The following is a 24,334-nucleotide window of genomic DNA, read 5'->3' as shown; positions in this document are numbered from 1 at the left end:
AAGATACCTCCACACACCCATTAAGACGACAAGTATCAACCAATCGGAAAACAGGTGTTGGTGAGAATGTGGAGCCGTTGGAACCATCGTGCACTGTTGGTGGACATGTAAATGGTGCAGCCACTGTGGAAAATGGTTAGGTGGTTCCTCAGTAAATGAAATACAGAATTACTATAGGATCCAGCAGCTTCACTCCAAGGTACGTACTCAAAATAACAGAAAGCAGGAACTCAGACAGATGCTTGTACACCAATCTGTGTAGCAGCATTATTCACAACAGCTAAAAAGTGGAACCAACCTAAATGTCCACTGATGGATGAATAAATATGCAAACTGTGGTACGCATACTCAATGGAATATTATTCCTCTTTAAAAAGGAATGAAATTCTGACACACTCTATAATGTGGATGAACCTTGAAGACATTGTGTCAAGTGAAGTAAACCAAACATAAAGGGACAATAGATTCCATTTCTATGACGTATCTTACATAGTAAAATTCATAGACAGAAAATAGATTAGTGGCTATTAGGAACCAGGGAAAGGAAAGAATGAAGAGTTATTATTTAAGGAGTATAGAGGTCCTGTTTGATATGATGAAAATGTTCTAGAAATAGTGGTGGTGGTTGCACAACATTGTGATGATACTTAATACTACTGGATTGTACACTTAAAAAGGCTAAAATGGTAAATTTATGTTAGGCATATTTTAGCACAATAGGAAGGAACAAAAGGATGTGCTATGATGGTTCATCGCCTTAGCCAACTGGTTTTTGAGCTCTAGAACACATTCCTTATGGGGCCAAATCACCGCTTTTGTTCCAAAGGCTCAAGCTCCTACATATACAGAGTGGTTCCAGTCTCAGAGATGGGTTTGACAGAGCATGGCTGTGGCCTCCCTTCGATACATGTACAAGATCCTGTGAATTATCTCAATAGAGTTCCCATTATGTATTTTCTTCCTTCACTGTTTTTCTGGAAAGCCTTGAAAAAACTTGTTAGGTATTTTATGACACCTCCTTTCTCTTTTCATTTCAAATCTTCTCACAGTTGACCAAGAAAGACTGAGTCATTCTCGGAGTTGAAGTTTTGAAGTTTGCACACGTATCATGATTTTCCTTAATCCTTTCCATATGTTGATTTTTAAATTCAGATTGGGCCAGTTGTAGGTGACGTGAATGTTGTCAATAGTGTCTAAAGACTTTGTTGGCAAAAACATGCCTTGACAACTCAGCCCTTGTGTATGTGTCCTGGTTTGAGCAATCTACCCAAGCACAGCAGGCAAAATATTGTAGTGTGATGTACCTGCTGGCAGTTGTGACAAACCACACAGCCTGCAGGTCAATACCACAAGTCATACCGTAGTACGCACATGAGAAGACAAGGGAACGGAAAAGTTGTAAAGCAAACACAAATATTTTTTTTGTCTTACTTTTTTTTTTTTAAATAAACATATAATGTATTATTAGACCCAGAAGTACAGGTCTGTGAATCACCAGGTTTACATACTTCACAACACTCTCCATAGCACACACCCTCCCCAATGTCCATAACCCCACCACCCTCTCCCTACACCCCTCCCCCCTGGCCACCCTCAGTTTCTTTTGTGACACTAAGAGTCTCTTATGGAGCAAACACAAATATTAATACACTATTGAAACTAAAGCAATGTTTTACCAAAAACAATCAAACAAACAAAAAACCAAACCAAACCAAAACAACAAAAAACCACAAAACAAACAAAAAACACACACAAAAAAACCCCAAACCAACAACAAGAAGCAATCAAATTGTCTAAAGAAACTCTGGAACAAAGCCGCAAGAAACAGGTTCCTTTTACTTTAGTCAAAGTTTAGTCACATGAAAGAGATAACTTGCAGAAATGTTTTTCTTAATCTGTGGAGAGTTTCATTTGCCAAATAATCCTCAGACGACCTTTCCTCCCTTACTGCATCATGTTTGAGTGAAGTCACAGAGGCTGTTAGGTTTATAATAAAGGCAGTGATGATGGAAAGTCACAATGAAATAGAAATAAAAAAGTTTACACATGTATGAATAAAAGTTAACAATGAAGAGACTGCCTGGGTGACTGGGTTGGTAAAGCGTCCGACTCTAGATTTCAGTTTTCAGGTTGTGATCTTAGGGTCCTGGGATCAAGCCCCAAGACCCATATCAGGCTCTGTGCTCAGCTGTGAGTCGGCCTGAGATTTTCTCTTCCTCTTCTTCTGCTCCTTCTCCCTTCGTTAATGACGCTCTGCCTCTCTGGTCACTTGGGTGCAAAATCCCTCACCCAACCTCTCTGCCCATATCTGGTCAGTTACAAAGTCCTGCCAATTTCATTTCTGTAATACAGTTGTCATTTCAACCCTTTCTTCTCACCCCATTTCCCTTTCTTCCAGCTTCCAACTACACTCTTATCTTGTCCACCACTATTAACCACAGTATCTTCTAGATACTTTGGGTACCCAAAGTGTAAAATCATATTGTACATCACTGTACATTGTACACTGTACATCACTGTAATTCATAAGTACATATTAGAGAAATGAATGTTTCCCAAGCCAATGCTTCTGCTTGTGCCATTCTCTTTATTTTTTATTTTTAAAAGATTTTATTTATTTATTTGAAAGAGAGATAGAAAGAGCCAGAGAGCACAAGCAGGGGGAATGGCAGGGGGAGAGGGAGAAGCCGTTTCCCTGATGAGCAAGGAGCCTGTTATGGGCCTTGATCCCAGGACCCTGCAATCATGACCTGAACTGAAGGCAGATGCTTAACCACCTGAGCCACCCAGGTGCCCCTCATGTGATTCCCTTATTCAGGGATATTCTTGTACCATGTTACCAATATCTATACTATTCTTGAAGGTACAACCCAATTGCTTTACACTTCATGAACTTTTCCCAAAAAGGCAAATTTCAGGTTTCTGAATTGCTCAGAATTCTTGGCTGCAAACAACAGTAGTCAACCTTGATTATTTTAAAGAAAAAGAGCAACAAAAAGTCTGTTGAATGATGTGGTAGAGATTCACAGAATGGTTGGGAGACTGAAAAACAGGCAAGGTCATCTAATCTGTAAGCTAGTCAGAAGCAGCTGGCAACCACCTTTACTGTCACCATACCTCACTGAGGATGGATCTAGAGGCCAATACAATCTCTTCTCACCACCCTTCATATTTCAGCATGTGTCAAGATTCAGAGTCTTATGCGGGCACATACACTTGGCTAATCCTAGGTCATGTACCCAGAAGGTTTGAGCACACAGGATATCTGACTCCTTGACTTTCATAAGAGGTGGCAAAATTCTGCTCCTCCCAAAGACTCATTTAATGGGAGCCCCTATATTTATAAGGTACAGATACTAGGCAGCAGAATAAAGCACCAAATGTCTACTATCATGTCCAGTGGTCTTTTCCTGTAGCCATGTCCTAACTTTTCTACATGAAGGCAGAATTCATGTCTGGCTCACTTTTTGTATCCATTGCAGTTCCTAGAAAAAGCACTTTACACTTGTAGTTGAGAACATTCTTTCATAATTACTTTATCATATATATCTTGATTCAAAGTTTTTTGTGTAAATGGCTCCAAGCCACGTTAAATTATTCAGATTTTCAATAAGTTTCATAAATATTTTTCAAACAAAAGAATGAATGGTGTCCTTTTTTGAAAATGTTTATTTACTTTGAAAGCGGGAGAGAGAGAGCACATGCACAAGCAGGGGGATGGGGCAGAGGGAGAAGCAGACAGCAGGGAGCCTATTGTGAAACTCCATCCCAGGACCCTCGAATCATGACCTGAGCTGAAGGCAGACACCTAACTAATTGAGCCACACAGGAGCCTTGAATGGTGTCCTTTTTAAAGCAAAGAAGCCACACTGCTTTATAAACATTATTTCACTCGCTTTTTACTACATTCTTGCATCTGTTTTCCACTATAGCTCTTAATACAATTATGAAGGCACTTGAAGCTAATAAGACATTCAAATTCTGTTCTTGAAGCATATACCTACAGTTCCGCACTTAACCATAAACCTTTAGTATTATTTCATTTCCAGAGTCTAAGCAACTCCACTTTATACATTTTTCTCACATCAAATTTCCATTGAATGCACTAGATAGTTAGCAATAAAACCATCAGTCTTTTTCCTCAGCTGTACTGCACTTCACTTAATTTCTCACTTCTCTTATTGAAAGAATTTTTAATTACCTTTTATTTAAAAAAAGATTTATTTATTTATTTGACAGAGAGAGAGAGATCACAAGTAGGCAGAGAGGCAGGCAGAGAGAGGGGGGAAGCAGGCTCCCTGCTGAGCAGAGAGCCCAATGTGGGACTCGATCCCAGGACCCTGAAATCATGACCTGAGTTGAAGGCAAAGGCTTAACCCACTGAGCCACCCAGGTGCCCCCTAATTACCTTTTTATATCTACTTCATTGTCAAGTTTTTAAGTTTAAACTACTCCACAGTACCTTTAAAATTTTCAGATTTATCAAATTTCTGATGTCCTCTTTAAAATTTTGTCTTTTCTGGAAGATTCTATGCTACTTATGAGCTGAAGTCCTTTCCCAGGTTCACCCTGTAACCAGCACACACAAAATATTTGTTGAACCAACTGATTAATAAGAAATGAGAAGAAGTACATCTTGAAGAATTTGAAGGATGCCTGAATCAAACACATAAATAGTGGAAACGAGATCCATGCTATCATCACTAATACAGAGTAGAGCAGGGATCCTCAGCGTGTGGTCCACAGACCCCAGGTGTCCTGAAAATCCTCTTGGGGGAGATCTGAAAGCTCAAAACCATTTTAGTAGGAATACAAAGATGACATTTGTGTTTTTCGCTGGGTTGACAAGCGCCATGATGGTGTGAAAGAAATGGTCAATAAAACCTCCAATGCGTCGGCACAGAACAAATTACACTACTAGTCATCACATTCTTGACTGCTATGCACTCACTTTAAAATTTGCCGATTTTAGCTTATTTATGTCTCCAGCTAAAAATTATTTTTCTGCTATCTCAACCTCTGGGGTCCCATCTTCTTCATACTCTGTGTGATAAAATGGGAAGTGTGCATAAGGCACTCCATCCTCTGTTGCATGCTGAAGAATGTTGCTTGTCTGCCAAAGTTTGCACTGCGAAATAAAGTAGCTGGTTTTGTCAGGAAACATCCTTTTACCTCAAAGTATGACTGATTGACAAACTACACTTGTCATGACTTGGTTATTTGACAGACATTTTCTTTCTTTCTTTCTATTTTTTAAGATTTTAATTATTTGAACGAGAGAGAATGAGAGAGAAAGCATGACGGGATGAGAGTCAGGCAGAAAAGCAGACTCCTTGCTGAGCTGGGATCTCGATCCTGGATTCCAGAATCATGACTTGAGCTGAAGGCAGTTGCCCAACCAACTGAGCCACCCAGATGCCGTGACATTTTGTTTAAGTGAAGTAAGGAAAACAACTGAGAGCACTCATTGTCAATGACACTTTTCAAACTTTCAAGTGAATATTACAACTCATCCACCAGCATGAGCTAATCCTCAAAGACTTTTCTAATGATAATAGGCAGTGTTATTAATGGATATATTTCTTATATTATGTAATGAAATGTGCCTACATTTGGAAAATTTGCATACAAAATGAACCAATATTTTCTAAATGAATAATGCATGATTTATAAAATGATAAAATGATCTGTTCAGAGTTCAAGATAGTCCAGTGGATTTTAATGTAACAGGGTATGAAAAGTACTAAATAATATTAAATAGCATGTAAACACATAACCTAACAAATGCATTTTGTAAGTTGACAAATATTGGAAGTTAACTTGAAATACTAAGAGGACCTAAGATTTTTTAGCACCTTTTCTATAAAATTGCTTATATTTGTGAACTTAAATTATGCCAAATTCTTTATTTAGAATTTTTGTATTTTGTTTAGTAATTCCTAAAATCTCTAATCAAAATCCGGAGTGTATCTGGCATTCTTCAGCAAGAAGTAGTTAGAGGTTCTGAGAATACTCATTATGATTTTTCCTTTCCATCTTTTTCTTGCTCCTGGCTAAGGATTGCTGCCCCTACTAAGTTACTTGGATCAGATCTTCCACCTTCCCAGCAAAATCCTGGGTCTGCTCTCTCAACCTCCCTTCTTGACTTAGAGAGTCATCTACTCAAAAACTATTCTCAGAGAATAGTCTCTGTGAGGCAGAATAGGTCAAACCTGATTACAGTTGTAGATAAAACAGTTACCATTTACTGAAGTCATTTCTATGTGTGGGGTGCTTCGTTAAGGGCTTTGTAAACATTATCTAACTTATTTCTCACAACCACTGAATGAGGTAAGTATTTTTATTCACAATTTACACATGAGAGAACAGCCTCAAAGGGGTTCACTGAATTGCCCAAGACCAGGCAGGGCTATTTTCTCCAACATTATCTAAATTAGACATAGAAGACTCTAACAATACTGGCCATCTTTCTAAGCTAGGCTGCTTAGAAACGCATGTCTGCTTATCATGTTTTGACTTTGCACTGTCCAATTCTGTCCAAAAGATATTCATAAGGTCTGCAATTATAAACTAAACTGGCTTCCCTTTTGCTTCAAGGAAAGAGTTGCAGTATTTGCTGATAATCATCATGAAGATTACCACGGCAGATCACGGTGCTTGCTTTCATCAGACTACTTTAACTCTAAATTCCGGTAAAGCACTGGAGATTGCTCGACTTTAGACACTGTCTTTCAAAATGGAACCTTCTAGAAATGTCACAGCAACATTCTTGAGAATAAGTTCCACCCTTGGGAATTCATTCCAATTGCTGATTTGCCAGACACATGTTTTGGTGGTCTTCAACCTAAAATTTTTCCCAAAGAGGGTTTTGTTTTCTTTTGGGGAAGAAACTGGTAGAGTTTCTGTTCTGTACTTCAAGAATACACTTTGTTCTGATTTTATGAGTTTTACTTTCCAGATTTCATTTACGTCTTGACCAGTTAAGATATTTTTTCACAGAACTGTCATTTAAAAATTATTATGCCTTGGAAACAGTATTTGAATAATTTGAGCATGTTGCTTTTGAAATAGAATTGGATGCCAAAAATTTAATTATTTTAGCAGAAAATACAAAGCCACCGAATTGTCCCATCTGTTAAGCAGCCTCAAATAGGTTATTATCTCAAGGGAAAGCACATTGTTGCTCACCAAAAGTTAGGATATTTCAAGTTACAGCGGGATAATTCCATGAAAGAGAATCTGTTGACTATTATGTGCATGAATATTGCTTTTCCAGGATCATGCCACAGCAACTTCTTGTTTAAGGTCCTTTTCCGTGGGGCGATCAGTCCTCAATTGTTTTGTCACTATCATCTAATTTCTCTCCTTCAGTAACTTTCATTTTCCCTGGCTTGTAGGTGATTTACTTGCTTGCTTACTTCTTCTCTATTTTTTTTTTTTCTTTTCCCAAGGCTCTTTCTTACAGTCCCTCCCTCAACTTTTCTTCCACATTTCTATCAATATCAAAAGTGTCTCATACTTTTTCTTACCAACTTATCTCCTTAACTAAAAAATTAGAGTGTACAGAATAATGATAAATAATGTTTGGTTGGGGGTACATCATAGGTTGGCATATTTGAAATATTTACTTCTTATTTTGTTAATTATTAAAATAAAGGAGAAAGGAAATAGATGGATGGCTTAGACTGGAGTACTGAATATCAAAGGCTGCTAAATTCTAATTTTTGATTTATGTGCTTCTTTTTCTCATATGGAACTCAAAACTCTTTTACGTAGTTGCCTTTATTTTGGGTTGTATGTGGCCTAGCATCTTGCCTTAGAAGATCTTTGGGAGAGCTCATCTCGACAAGAGTTAATACGTGCAACCACTGTGGAAAACAGGACAGAGTTCCCTCAAAAAATTAAGAATAAAACTGCCATATGATCCAGCAATTCTACTTCCGGGTCCTTGTCCAAAGAAAACATGAATTTGAAAAGATATATGCACGGCCATGTTCATTGCAGCCTTCTTCACAGTAGCCAAGGCACCGAAACTACCTAGGTGCCCATCCACAGATAAATACATAAGGAAAATGCGGGGTATACATAGATAATGGGACATTATTCAGTCATAAAAAGAATTTGTGACCAAACGGATGGTCCTTGAGTGCATTATGCTAAGAGAAACAGGTCAGACGAAGAAAGACAATTAAGGTATGATCTTCCTTATAGTGGGATCAAAAACAAACAAAAACTAGAAACCAGAATGGTGGTTTCCAGAGGTAAGGGTTTGGGGATATGAGAAATGAGTGAAGGAGATCAGGAAGTAAAAATTTCCAGTTATAAAACAAGTAAGTCCAGGGAATGCAATGTGACTATAGTGCTAGCATGACGACTAGTTACATGCTGTATATGCTACATAGTCTGGTCATGCTATGTATAATGTACATAATAATATACATACATACATAGTAAGTATAATACATCTGAAAGTTGCTAAAAAGTAAATCTTAAAAGTTCTCATCACAACAAAAACAATTTTGTAACTATGTACAGTGACAGTTGTTATCTAGATTATTGCAGTGATCATTTCGCAATATATGCAAATATCAAATTATTATATTGTACACCTGAAACTGATATAACGTTATATGTTAATTATACCTCAATAAAAAAAAAAAAGAGTCAATACAGGGTAAAGTCAGATCTGACAAGTCCCAGCTTTAATCACAGTCTCTCCCAGTAACAACTTTAATTGCTAACCTAGCTGCAGCATTAACCCAATTTTCTGGTCCCTTGGAAAAGAGCCGTAATAGAGAAATAGAAAAAAAAGAAGACAGGAGGACAGAAAGGAAGAATAAGAGACAGAAATTCTCTTTCAAGTCAAAAGCAGAGCTCCTCTAAATGTATCATGTTAAGAAGGTGATTCAGAAACAAGTAAGACTTGGGAGGCCCACTACAAACCACTCTGAATCTTTTGTGATGTCCAAGTTCTAGCAATTCGTGAAGTGTGTTTAAATTCAGATATCATTCTGCTGTTTCAAGTCATAACCCTTTTTTTTTTTTTTTTAAGATCTTATTGGGATGCCTGGGTGGCTCAGTGAGTTAAGCTGCTGCCTTCAGCTCAGGTCTTGATCACAGGGTCCCGGGATCAAGTCCCACATGGGTCTCTCTGCTCAGCAGGGAGCCTGCCTCTCTCTCTCTGCCTGCCTCTCTGTCTACTTGTGATCTCTCTCAGTCAAATAAATAAATAAATAAATAAGTAAATCTTAAAAAAAAAAAAAAAGATTTTATTTATTTGTCAGAGAGAGAGAGAGAGAGCGCGCACAAGCAGGTGGAGGGAGCAAGGAGTCTGATGCAGGGCTCAATCCCAGTACCTTGAGATCATGACCTGAGCCAAAGGCAGATGCTTAACAACTGAGCCATCTAGGAGCCCCCAAAGCCATTACTCTTGATTAACACAATTTAGATGAAATAACCCTAGAGCTGTTCCTTAAATTCAGAATCTGACACTTCATTAAGGTGGAACAATATTATTTTTACTTCTTTGGTGCTGTCCTCTCTTTTCTAACCTTCAAAGGACGAAATTGATCATTTATTATTTTGCCAAAGTCTTGCAAGACCCTGGAGTTTGCAGATGGCATTAGACTTTGGAAATAAGGGCCGCGTGGCCTCTGTCTTAGACAGCCTCACTGGGAATGGACTTGGTCTCTCTCTTTCATAACTGGAAAGTGAAAAGAAACGTCTGGGGGCAAGTTGAGGGAGAGGACTGAGCTGTTTATTCTCTAGTCCTCTGTCTTGAGAAGGGTTATACTTATAAAATTACTTCTGTTACTGCTTCCCTCATAGTGTGGCATTGAAGCAAATTCCCAAATTTAGTTTTTTGAGAACACAAGAAAAGAGGTCACATTTACAGCATATCCCCTGCCCGCAAAGTCAAACTGTATCACTCTCTTTCCAGAGTGGCTGACATGTCCATTTGCAAATCATTGTTATGGAGATGCTGAGGGAAAGAGATTAAAAACTTAAAAAAAAAAAATTACTCAGTCGCCCCTGAAGTACTCCACTTATTTTCATTTTTGCATGTTATTTTCCAGTCCTGTTGATAGGTAAATATATTTTTATGTAGTTGCAATTTCAGATCCCCTTTCTTGAAATAATAACATTGTTTCAAAGTTCTTTTTTCAAAAGTCCCTGCTGCTGTTTACCACCACAGCTCACTTTAACTAAGCCTGTGTTCATAAACAAGTGTGAAGGGGTAGAAAGGGGAGATTTGTCATTACATAATCTTGGTAACAATTACTAAAGTCTCTAGCATGTTCTTTTACCTAAATTTCATTTTACGCTTAGGTTTTAAGGTATCCCACCCTCAACATTTTATTCAATTTTGTGGGAAATTAAATAGATATATCTGACATCTTAAAGAACTATACAACAATTTATTTTGCTACAAAATTCTTTCCTTTTCTTTTCTTCCTTCCTTCCTTTCTTTCTTAAAAAAAAAATTAACTCCAGCATAGTCAACATGCAGTGTTATATTAGTTTCAGGTGTGCAGTACAGTGATTCAATTACTCCATACAAAAATTTTTGTAAAAAAAGAAAAAAAGCAGCCAACAATTGCTTAGCTTATTTACGATAGATGGGCTAAGTGTTGCCATGGAATAAGTGACATCAGCAAGCCATTGCATCTGAGAAAATTGTCTGGAGCATCTATTTACAAAGGAGAAATAAAAAGGAAAGAAAAGCTTTAACTTGCCAGGAGGTCAAATCTCCTAGGAATAAAAAGTACTAAGTACAGTTGAACTTTCACGATTTTCAATTTAGTGTTCTAAGGATCATTCTAATTGTTGCCTAGAGAGACTGCTGCTAAAGGAGTGTTGATTTTTCTAGCTTAATTGCCTATTATGAATTTAGATTTTATATATTACTTAGGCATACTTGCAAAATCTATTATATTCCTATTAAAATAGAAGTGGAAAATTACAGGGTGCCTGGGTGGCTCAGTCAGTTAAGCGTCTGCCTTCAGTTCAGGTCATGATCCCAGGGTTCTGGGATTAAGCCCTGAGTTATCTCCTTGCTCAGTGGGGAGCCTGCTCCTTCCTCTCCTCTTGCCCTTCCCCCAACCCCCACTCGTTCTCACTCTTGCTCTGGTCTCTCTCTCAAATAAATAAATAAAATCCTAGAAAAAAAATGGAAAATTATGTAAGAAGACCTATAGAAAAATACATTAGGGAATAATGTTTTGGTGATTTTCCTGTGGTTGTTTTCAAGGCACATTTAAAATGGTCTCTGTGCTTCTTTTTATTTTCTCAAGAGGGAGAATTATAACATCTTAAATACTGAAAGACTTTAAATATCCTTTATGATTTATGCAGACCATTAGAATAATCCTCAAATCTACAAATTTGTCATTCATCTTTCTCTGAGGATACATCTTCATTTGCCTCTCGTTTCATATCATAGATTGGTGATGAATGCCTTAAGAAGTTATCTAATCACTCCCACCTTCAGCTACAAATAAGTCTTGATCTAATCTGGAAGGGCAGATTTTATGTAGGGAGCTGAAACACTTTTTAAATACTGCCTATTTTATTTCCGGTTGTGTAAATCCAACCTGCTGAGCCAGCCTCAGATTCTACATTTAGATTTATTTTAGGACGTGCAATAAGCTTATGTCCCAGGCATAAACTGTCGAAATGGCACGGTCTGCCTTTTATGTCACCCATTTCCGCTATTGGGACCTCTTTTCTTCCAGGCCCCACCTACTGCCCTGCTTGCCACACACATGAGATAACAGCCCTGGGCAAGCATTCAAGGTGGGCTGTTTGAGCTGGAACTTGGGACATTTTTTTGCTGACGGAGCCTGGATTTCATTTCCATAGTATTAGTTCCTTGTTCTTGTAATTTTCTTTCATTGTCCCTAGACAACTCTATTGAAGATTCCTGAAGAATTCCGGAGGAATATGGTTCCAATATGAAAGTTTGCTTTTTTTTTCTTTTTCTTTTGGAGAAGTAGACTAAGTCCTTTTAAATCACAGGATTTTATTTCTTAGTGGAGAAAGATTTTATTTCTTAGCCTTGAAAATGCTTCTCCATGAGTGGCTCACACGATGAGCAGTCAGTGATACAAGATGGACGCCAGGGATGCTGACGTACACCAAGTCCCTCTTCTCCTGCACAGGTCTTTCCAAGGCTTTGGGAAAGGCCTTAGCAATGTATTCACATGTTGTATGTTTTGTGAAATAAAGACATTTTAGCCACCCTCAGTCACCAGTGCTCTCTCGTCCTTTTGACTTTACCTCCACAGCACTTGTCCTTGTGTTAGGGATGTTGGAGTGGCTGTGGGTATTAGAGGATCCTAGTAAGAGGAAGTTTGATTGGTTACAGTTTTAGTTTAGGTTTCATAGGATATATTTCTGTGGTTTGCAGTCATTTCTGTGATTAAGTTATTGCTAGGTGTCCTGGTGAATAAAATAGCTTCTGGGAACACTTCTACCTCCCACATGTTGACCTATCCAGCATCATGACCTAAAGGTGCAGAACCAAGGTTTATATAACACACAGAGGTTCTATTGCATCTCTCACCAGGACAGTGGAGGTAAGTAGTGGAGCAATGTGTCTAAAATGTCCCAAGCTAGTCTACGGAGAATTCTTCCAAACATCACAAGTACAAAATAGTAAGCAGAGGATTCAGTTTGCATCAAAACTTGGGCATAACTGTAGCTTTCTAGTTGGTCTATATATATGATGGTTATATTCATATATCATAGTCATATATTCATTCATATATCATATATGATGGTTATACAATTATCAGCATACCATATATATTTTTTCCTTTGTGATGGGAGTTGTGTGAAATAGATTTGTTTAAAATTCTTTTGATTTTAGGGCACAAACCTGTAGCTGTATTAAAAACAATGAAAGTGTCTGTGTACCATGGGATGACTTATGCATCTCAAACCGCAGAATGTAAAAAATTTTGATCAACTATACTGCAAGAAAGACTGAATTATTTTTCTATATTCTTTATAGGAGAGGCTATTAAAAAATAGCTGTTGTATGAAGAAGCTACCAAAGGAAACTAAACCAAAAATTGTGGGAGTATTATAATGGCATGTCAGGCAGTTAATAAATTAAAGTATTACATAATTTTCCTGGAGTTTGTATCATATAAGGTATTTGTCAGCATTTAAAAAATTTTGAACTTACTGAGAATTCTATTATAATTCTAATTTTTTACCTAACTTGATATTTGTAATTTCATATTTTTCTTTAAAAAGACCCACCTCTCAATAAAAAACTTTTGTACAGTGAAGGAAACCATCAATAAAATGAAAAGACAACAGACTGAATGGGAGTAGATATTTGCAAATGACCTATCTGTTAAGGGGTTAATATCCAAAATATATAAGAAATTTATACAATTCAACGTCAAAAAAAAAAAAACAAACCAAAAATCTACTTAAAAATGGTCAGAGGAGCTGAATAGACATTTTCCTAAAGAAGACATACAGATGGCAAATAGATACATGAAAAGATGCTCAGTCTCACTAATGATCAGGAAATGTAGAGCAAAACCACAATGAGATATCACCTCTCATCTGTCAGAATGAGAATAAAAAAGGTAAGAAATATCAAGTGTTGGCAAGGATGTGGAGAATGAGTAACCCTTGTGCACTGTTGGTGGGAATATAAATTGTTATGGCTACTGTGGAAATCAACATAGAGGTTCCTCAAAAATTTTTAAATGGAATTACCATATGAACCCATCATTCTACTATGGGGTATTTATCCTAAGAAAATGAAAACACTAACTTGAAAAGACATATGCACCCTTCTGTTTATTACAACAGTATTTACAATACTGAGGATATGGAAATAATTAATGTCCATCGATTGATGAATGGATAAAGAAGATGTGGTATAAACATATATTTACACAATGGAGTATTACTCAGCCATAAAAAAGAATGAGATCTGGCCGTTTGCAGCAACATGGTTAGACCCAGAGGCAATGATGTTAAGTAAAATAATCAGACTGAGAAAGAACAAATACATATGATTTCACTTATATGTGGAATCTAAGAAAACCCCAACAAATTAACCAAAAAAAAAAAAAAAAAAAGAAAGAAAGAAAGAAAGAAAGAAGAAAGAAACAAATTAAGAAAAAAACCTAGACTTTTACAAAGAATAAACTGGTGATTACCAGAGAGGGGTTGGGCAGGGAGATGCAAGAAATAGATAAAGGAGATTAAGAGTTACAAAACTCCAGTTATGAACTAAATAAGTTACAGAAAGGGAAAGTACAACATTGGGAATATAGCCAATAATATTGTCATAGCATTGTTTCATGAATGATGAGCACTGAGAAATGTATAGAATTGTTGAATCACTATATTGTACACCTGAAACTAATACAACACTGGATGTTAATTATACTTCAATTAAAAAAGATTTAAAATTTTAAAAATAAATAGGCCCCAAATTATATAAACTTCTGTCTGTATGAAACCTGTGTATGCCTCTGAATGAGATGAGATGAGCTAAGCAAAGCTGATCCGTGGCATCTGACATAACGAGCTAGTTAAATAAGAAATGAAACTAATAAGAATAGGTAAAAATAGTCAAGGTGCTGTAAGCTAGGCAAGAAGCAGGAAGTATACATTTTTTTAAACAATAACATTTTCTCTTGGTGGATATAATGAGCATACGTTTAAATGAGATTACTTAAGTGAAAGAATGTGAATTGTTTATATATCTTAATTTTTACTGCATTTATTGCATTTATTCACTTCCTGTCTCCCATCCCAAAATATCCTACTAGCTGTTGAGCACGGGAGGAAAATAATGTTAAACATTTCTTTTTTTTTTTTTTAAGATTTTATTTATTCATTTGACAGAGAGAGATCACAAGTAGGCAGAGAGGCAGACAGAGGGGGGAAGCAGGTTCCCTGCTGAGTAGAGAGCACCATGTGGGGCTCGATCCCAGGAGCCTGAGATCATGACCTGAGCTGAAGGCAGAGGCTTAACCCACTGAGCCACCCAGGCACCCCAATGTTAAACATTTCTTAGGCAGTGTTTTGAGGTGGGCTTTTTTTGCCACCTAGATTATTTTTATAGATTCTGCTAATATTAGAGAGTTTTTCTCTAAACTGCACAACCCCAAAACATATATAATAAGATACTCAATGAATTACTGAAGTGAATTGTCCTCTATACCCACTTATCCAGGGCTCTGTCCAGGATAGTCTACATTTCAACTCGGGTGTGTTTACAAATTCAGTTCCTTAGGAAGTGTAACATGTGCCAGGAACATGTCAAACAATAGGTTGTGACAGTATCCTAGGACCATTTTTCTTTATGCTGCATCTATAAATTCTTCCTATGATGACTGGTTAATACATACTCTTCATTAAAAAGATCTGAAGTTCTAGGTCAAGCAAAAGCACATTGTTTGTGGTATAGTCTTGTCCCTGGAAGTTGTATTCCTTGTTATCCTTTGCAAATTGGGGAGTTTCTGATCCCATCTACCCCAAACACATACACAAAATCCTCAAAAAGTGCTCTTTATTCTCGTTGGTTTCCTATGGCTTGACTTTCATACTGATGGATATTGATACTGCAGGAAAATTATGCAGAAGCTGTCTTCTACTTCCACTACTGCTTGAATATTAACCTTTTTATTCTTGAATTAGGCCCTGTTTCTCTGGAGTACTTATGACCAGTTTTTCATTCTCTGATATAAATCATATAGCCAGCAATCCCAATCAAAATACCACCAGCATTTTTTATAGAGCTAGAACAAACAACCCTAAAATTTGTGTGAAACTACAAAAGGCCCCAGATATCCAAAGCAATTCTGAAAAAGAAAAACCAAATTGGAGGCATCACAGTTCTGGATTTTAAGCTCTATTACAAAGCTGTAAATAGCAAGACAGTATGATACTGGTGCAAAAACAGACACATAGATCAATGGAACAGAATAGAGAACCCAGAAATGTATCCACAGCTATATGGTCAACTGCTCTTTGACAAAGCAAGTAAAAATATCCAATGGAAAGACAGCCTCTTCAACAAATGGTGTTGGGAAAACTGGGCAACAACACACAGAAGAATAAAAATGGACTGCTCTCTTAAACCATACAGAAAAATAAATTCAAATGTTTGAAAGACTTAAATGTGAAACAGGAAACCATCAAAATCCTAGAGGAGAACACGGGCAAAAACCTCTGTGACCTTGGCCACAGCAACTCCTTACTAGACATGTCACCATATGCAAGGCAAACAAAAGCAGAGATGGATATCTAGGTTCTTTCCATAGTTTGGCTATTGTGGACATTGCTGCTATAAACATTCGGGTGCACGTGCCCCTTTGGATCACTACGTTTGTATCTTTAGGGTAAATACCCAGTAGTGCAATTGCTGGGTCATAGGGCAGTTCTATTTTCAACATTTTGAGGAACCTCCATGCTGTTTTCCAGAGTGGTTGCACTAGCTTGCATTCCCACCAACAGTGTAGGAGGGTTCCCCTTTCTCCGCATCCTCGCCAGCATCTGACATTTCCTGACTTGTTGATTTTAGCCATTCTGACTGGTGTGAGGTGATATCTCATTGTGGTTTTGATTTGTATTTCCCTGATGCCGAGTGATATGGAGCACTTTTTCATGTGTCTGTTGGCCATCTGAATGTCTTCTTTGCAGAAATGTCTGTTCATGTCCTCTGCCCATTTCTTGATTGGATTATTTGTTCTTTGGGTGTTGAGTTTGCTAAGTTCTTTATAGATTTTGGACACTAGTCCTTTATCTGATATGTCGTTTGCAAATATCTTCTCCCATTCTGTCAGTTGTCTTTTGATTTTCTTAACTGTTTCCTTTGCTGTGCAAAAGCTTTTGATCTTGATGAAATCCCAATAGTTCATTTTTGCCCTTGCTTCCCTTGCCTTTGGCAATGTTCCTAGGAAGATGTTGCTACGGCTGAGGTCAAAGAGGTTGCTGCCTGTGTTCTCCTCAAGGATTTTGATGGATTCCTTTCTCACATTGAGGTCCTTCATCCATTTTGAGTCTATGAAATCTTGCCATTTGCGACAACATGGATGGAACTAGAGCGTATCATGCTTAGCGAAATAAGTCAAGCAGAGAAAGACAACTATCATATGATCTCCCTGATATGAGGAAGTGGTGATGCAACATGGGGGCTTAAGTGGGTAGGAGAAGAATCAATGAAACAAGCTGGGATTGGGAGGGAGACAAACCATAAGTGACTCTTAATCTCACAAAACAAACTGAGGGTTGCTGGGGGGAGGGAGGTTGGGAGAAGGGTGGTGGGGTTATGGACATTGGGGAGGGTATGTGCTTTGGTGAGTGCTGTGAAGTGTGTAAACCTGGCGATTCACAGACCTGTACCTCTGGGGATAAAAATATGTTTATAAAAAATAAAAAAATTAAAATAAAAAAATTATGGAAAGGGAAAAAACAAAACAAAACAAAAAACAAACAAACAAAAAAAAACCAAAAGCAGAGATGAACTATTGGGACTTCATCAAGACAAAAATCTTCTGCACAGCAAAGGAAACAATCAACAAAACTAAAAGGCAACCTACAGAATGGGAGAAGATATTTGGAAATGATGTATTTGATAAAGGGCTCATATTCACAATCTACAAAGAACTTATCAAACTCAACAAAGAATGACCCAGTTAAGAGGGGGGCAGAAGACATGAATAGATGCTTTTCCAAAGAAGACATTCAGATGGCTAACAGAAACATGAAAAGTTGCTTGACATCACTTATCATCAGGGAAAGACACATCAAAACCATGATGAGATACCGCCTCACACCTGTCAGAATGGCTGAAATTAACAACACAAAAAACAACAGGTGTTGGCAAAGACATAGAGAAAGAGGAATTCACTTTCACTGTTGGTGGGAAAGCACACCGGTACAGCCACTCTGGAGAACAGTATGGAGGTTCCTCAGGAAGTTAAAAGTAGAATTACCCTGTGGTTCAGCAGTTGAACTACTAGGTATTTACCCAAAGGATCCAAGAATACAGATTTAAAGGGATACATGCACCCCGATGTTTATAGCAGCATTATCAAAAACAGTCAAACAATGGAGAAAACCCATATGGAATGGAATGGAATGGAATGGAATGGAACGGAATGGAATATTACTCCATTACTCCAATATCAATGGACCATTACTTAGCCATCAAAGAATAAAATCTTTCCATTTGCAATGACATAGATGAAGCTAGAGTGTATTATGCCAAATGAAATAAGTCAATCAGAGAAAGACAAATACCATATGATCTCATTCGTAAGTGGAATTTAAGAAAGAAAACAGACAAACATATGGGAAGGGAGAAAAGTATGAAAGGAGAGAGGGAAACAAGCTATTAGCAACTCTTAATGATAGAGAACAAACAGGAATGATGGAGGGAGGTTGGTGGGGGATGGCCTAGATGGATGATAGGTATTAAGGAGGGCATTTGTTATGATAAGCACTGGGTGTTGTATCTAAGTATTGAATCACTGAACCCTACTCCAGGTGTCAATATTGCATTGTATGTTCACTATCTAAAATTAATTTTTTATATTTTTAAAAAATGTTATTTATTTATTGACAGAGGGGTACATAGAGAATGAGAGAGAGTGCACACACGCATGCTCATGTGGTAGTGAGGCAAGGGGCAGAAGGGCAGGGAGATTGAATCTGGAGCAGACTCTGAGCTGACTGAACTGGTCACTCAGGCTGAGCCACCCAGGCACTCCTACCTAAAACTTAAATAAAAAAATAAATAAAATTTAAAAATCTTATAGCCAGGGCACCTGGGTGGCTCAGTGGGTTAACCTCTGCCTTCAGCTCAGGTTATGATCTCAGCGTCCTGGGATCAGCCCCGCATTGGGCTCTCTGCCCAGCAGGGAGACTGCTTCCCTCCCCATCTCTATCTGCCTCCTCTCTGCCTACTTGTGGTCTCTCTCTGTCAAATAAGTAAATAAAATCTTAAAAAAAAATTAAAAAAAATCTTATAGCAGGAACATATTTGATAGGTAATAATTAACTGGATTGAGAGACCACTAGGATCCTGCTCTGTCTGCTTCTGTCTTTCCCCTCCTCTCTTTCACTTGAGCTCTGCTAAAGAACTACTAGACAGTTTTGCCAAAACTGTAAAGGAGCACAACACAGTCCTTAGAAAATCAAACTGTATCTGTCATGTTTTCTGCATATCCTACTACAACATAGGTATATAAAAATTACATCAAAAGACTTTTGAGAGGCTACTTAGAGGATGCATCGGGCTTTATTTTTTTTTTAAATTTCATTAATTTCATCTACTTGAAGAACTATATTTAATCACATGTAGGTTTTATTGCTATTAAGTATTTGAAATTACTTAAATCTATTGTCTTGTTTGTGTTGGAAGAATGACTCTGTAGAGGTTTGCAAACTGCTAACGCAGAATGAATGATTTTTTGTAGATTGTTACACGAGGTCTAAATAATCAGTTCCCAGAAGCAAGGCAGTAAATCTGTCAAATGTGGTAACCTGGTGCTCACTTGAGCTTATCAAGTCATAAGCCTTTCTGTTTATTAAACTAAGTTCAAGGAATGCAAGGAGAATATGACCTACCATATCTCTATTGCATTTTAATCACAAAAAACAAATTTCTTCCAGTTAAACACTCCATAATCTGAAAACAGTGATAGTGTAACACTTTTATTCAAACATTCCAGCAAATCATTAGCCATGTATAACACCTGCCATAGAACACTTAGATTCTATCTAGCCACGTTTGACCTTGCTAATATTTTAAAGAAGTTTTTATATATGTATAACATTATATATGTATTATGTAATATCAATATCATACAAACCTATATATGTATATACGTGATCTTAATGCACAAAAAGATTTTAATGTAAACCTCTAAAGAATTAACCAAAGAACTGGAAATCAGAAGACATGGATTTTTTCATTTTGTTTTTCGGTATCTTTGTTCTAATTGTTAAATCAATATGGATACATACAATGCTCACTTTAACAATGAATGAACGTAAAGAAAAATGCTAACAGTCTCTCCCTGCCTCCTTTCCAAACTCCTACCTTCTAGTAACCAAGAGTATCCATTCATTAGGTATTCTCCCACATCTTTCTCTAAGACAACATAGTTTTGTAGATCATATTTTGCCAATGCAAACAACACAGAGCAGCAGCACAGAACATGAGTCTCAAACGCTTCAGTGTCCTGTCTTCAAAAATAAGAATAATTCAAAACCAGAATGAGATATTCTTTTACATCCACTAGGAAGGTTGAAATTAAAAAATATAGACAATAACAAGTGCTGCTAAAGGTGTGGAGAAATTAGAACTCTAGCACATTGATGATGGGAATGCCAAATGGTGTATAATCCCTTGGGAAACAGTTTGGTAGTTCCTCAAAATACTAAACGTAGAGTTACTAGGTGACCCAGCAACTCTAGATATAGGTATATTTGTGAGAAATAAAAACTTTCTCCACACCAAAACAAATATTCTTGACAGCATTATTAATTATTATTATTTTTTAAGATTTTATTTATTTATTTGACAGACAGAGATCACAAGTAGGCAGAGAGGCAGGCAGAGAGAGAGAGGAGGAAGCAGGCTCCACTCAGGGCTCCATCCAACGACCCTGGGATCATGACCCAAGCCGAAGGCAGAGGCTTTAACCCACTGAGCCTCCCAGGTGCCCCAGCATTATTAATTATTGCCAGGAAGTGGAAACAACCCCAGCATTACTAATTATTGCCAGGAAGTGGAAACAACCTAAATGTCCATCAACTGATGAATAAACAGAATGTGGTATATCATACAATGGAGTATTATTCAGCCTTAAAAAGGAATTCGGTACTGATACATGAGACATGGGTGAAACGTTAAAGCATTATGCTAAATGAAAGAAACAAGTCACAAAAGACTACTTAGCATGTGATTCTGTGTATATGAAATGTCCAGAATAGGCAAATCATTAGAGACTGAAAGTGGTTTAATGGTTTCCAGGGGTTAGGTTATCAGACTACTGTTAGCCTGAAAATATTCTATAATTAGATTCTGGCTGGGTGCCCAACTCTGAAATTACTAAAACTCACTGAACTGTAAAGTTTATTTTATTTATTTACTAATTTTATTATTTGTTTTAATTGTACGATTTATTGACTATTTAAAGTAGGCTCCTGGCTGGGTGTGAACTCCTGATCCTGAGATCAAGACTTGAGCTGAGATCAAGAGTCAGATGCTTACCTGACTGAGCCACCCAGGTGCCCTGAACTGTAAACTTTAAATGGGTGAATTTTATCTTATATGTAGTATATCTCAATAAATCTTTAAAAAAGAAAAATAAAGATGTCTAATTTAGTTTTTCTCCATAGTCTCTTTAGATTACAGAATTTCTTTCTCAAGCAATGTGAAAACATTTCCACATGCTTTTCTTATTTCTGTTGATAAATTCATTTCAATAACAAGTTCTTAAACTGTTTATTCAATCTACTACATTTCTCCCAATCTCTTAAAATTATTCTTCATATTTATGCCAAAGTTGACTATTCATTCTGTGACATGAACGTCAGCTTTTAGTTAGGACAATACAGAATCCAAAATATCTTGGTAAAGAGAATAAAAAGTGAGTAAACAGTTGTCATAACCAGTGTCTTTATGGCTTTATATACACAGTAGAATTTATTATTCATCCTATTAATAAGAGATTCAAGAAAACAAAATATTGGATTAATCCCTTATGTATGGTATATCAGATTTCCATTTTCAGTATTTTTAGTATAATCACTACATTTGGTAGCCTCAAAAACAGATATGCAAATAAACAAATCAGCCATCATTTTAGTTATGGCAAATACCCAACAAATGTACCATCTCTATAGAGACCTTCAGTAGCTGCTCAGGGATATCTCAGAAGGCAGAAGGTTCATGGGCTGCAGCCTGTCTAGAAGGGGGAGATCAGAAACTACATTTGCATAAGATGAAGGAAACGTCAAGTAACTCTTGTGTCCACGTGGATTAAAGAAATACGGAGGTTAGTTAGGGTGTGTCAGGGGGAGGGTGTTAAAGCCTCTCTACCACCCCTTTCTTGGTGCTGGTGCTGACTTAGCATTTTCTTAGTACTAGACATAATTTTTTCCTTGCTTCTTCTTTCTCTGTAGAAAATTTCCCTATTCATAACCAGAGAAGGCAAAGCTGAACATGACCATGACCCCCAGATGATGGACAACTGGACCAGAGTTGGGCCTTTGATTCGAAATAAGCTTATAATACTTTCTTCTCTTAAAACTCTCACTTCTTGGGGGCACCTGGGTGGCTCAGAGTCATGATTCCTGGGTTCTGGGATCAGGTCCTGCTTAAGGGGGAGCCTGCTTCTCCCCCTGCCTCTGCCTGCCACTTCCCCTTCTAGTGCTCTCTCTGTCCTGCTCTCTCTCTGTCAAATTAAAAAGTAATTAATTAATTAATTAATTAAAACAAAAGAACTCTCACTTCTTGGACCTGGGACAAGATTTTGAGTCAGTTATCTGAGAGGTTATGTATTTTACTAAAGTAAGTTATAACTTAAAGGGAGACCTAGAAAATAAGTCTGGAAAAAAATAAGTTGGGACCAGATTGTCAAAACCTCAGCGTGCCAGTTTAAGGAGTATTTTCAAGGAAAATGGGAGGAATGAAAGGTTTCTAAATAGGAGATCAACAAAAATAAAGTAAAATGGTACACAAGAAAAACTCAAGGGAGACAGACACTGGAGCTAAGCCCATGCAGAAGACTATTGCAATAGTCCCAGTAAAGGGCCTAGACTGGAATGTGAGAGGAGGGAGTGCAGAAGGTGGCAGAGATTTTACAGGTCTTGAAGTGAAAGAATCAATCACAGTTTGTGGCTGATCAGCTGTGGGAGCACAGGGATGCGGACAAGGTATGGAGAGATTGCCGATACCATAACATAGACAGGAAGTCTGGAGGTGGAGGCACTTCGGGATTAGATTAGTGGTTTCAATTATGGATATCTCTGATTGCCAGACATCTGAAATGAAATGACAGCAGGCAATTGAAGCTAGGGGACTGGAGCTGAGGACAGGTCTTAGCTACATCTTGGATTTTCACAGCATGACAGCTACCATAAAGGTGGATAAGATTTCTGAGGGGGGGCTGGGGAAAAGGAGGAGATGGCTGAGAATTGATCTTGGGGAGACCCACCACTGTCCTGGGGCAGGAGGAAGCAAGGAAGCAAGCTGCCAGAGAAGGAGGTACCATTGCCACCCAGCTAGGAAGTGCCAGGACCGGCATTTGACTTCAAGTGTTTCCAACTTCAAAGCTTTTTCTATTACACCAAGCTGCCTTTTGAGCATATGAGAGAAGGCATCCTAAAACTTTCAAGAATAAAATGTTACTTAAGGATTTCACTAAGGAAAGCACGATTTATTTTTTTTAAAGATATTATTTATTTGTGTGTGGGGGGGAGAGGGCATGCAAGCACAAGCAGGGGGAAGTGGCAGGCAGAGGGGGAAGGAGGCTCGCTGCTGAGCAAGGAGCCCTATGCTGGACCTGATCCCAGGACTCTGGGATCACGACTTGAGCCGAAGGCAGATGCTTAACAGACTGAGCCACCCAGGTGTCCCAGAAAGCATGATTTAGAATTGTATAACTATCGACATTGAGATCTATTTTATTGTAGCAAAGTGTTTTCTTTGTTAGTTCTCATAAGAACCATGTTAGGCAAACATCATCTCCATTCTGTAAATTAAAAAACTGAAGCTTAGAGGACTTCAAGGTTTGTGTGCAGTCATAAAGCAGTGAGTCAGAATCAGAGTGAAGGTGAAAAGGCTTAACTGTTAACCGCTAATACTCTGACAGTCTAGTCTCTAAAGTCGGTTAAGATGCTTAGAAAGCCAAGGTAACTCTTTTACACCTGTTGGCTGTAGTAGTTTGGAGTCAGCTGGGTTGAAGTTTGGGGCATTCCACCTTCCCTAACACGACTAAATGAAACCCTGTGGAACCCAGCTGTCATTATGGTGGGCTTTGCCCAATACTGAGGTCTTATGATTAAATCTTTGCCCAATACTGAGGTCTTATAATTAAATCTTCAGAAAAGTGTCCAAGGCTCAGCATGATGTGACCCTTGGCCTCCCTGCCTATTCTCTCTCCTCTTACGTGACTTGGCTCTTGGTTCTGGATGCCCAGCCACCGTGGCATTCTCTTATCACCTCCTAGAATAGGCTGTGCCCCTTCCCAACTCAGGCCCTTTGCACAGGCTGTTTCCTTGACTTCTAATGCACACTCTCCTCTTTGCTTGGCTAATGTTCATTCATTCCTTCTTC

Source organism: Mustela lutreola, chromosome 3, assembly GCF_030435805.1.
Source record: "Mustela lutreola isolate mMusLut2 chromosome 3, mMusLut2.pri, whole genome shotgun sequence".
Lineage (NCBI taxonomy): Eukaryota > Metazoa > Chordata > Mammalia > Carnivora > Mustelidae > Mustela > Mustela lutreola.
This window is presented reverse-complemented; position numbering follows the sequence as displayed.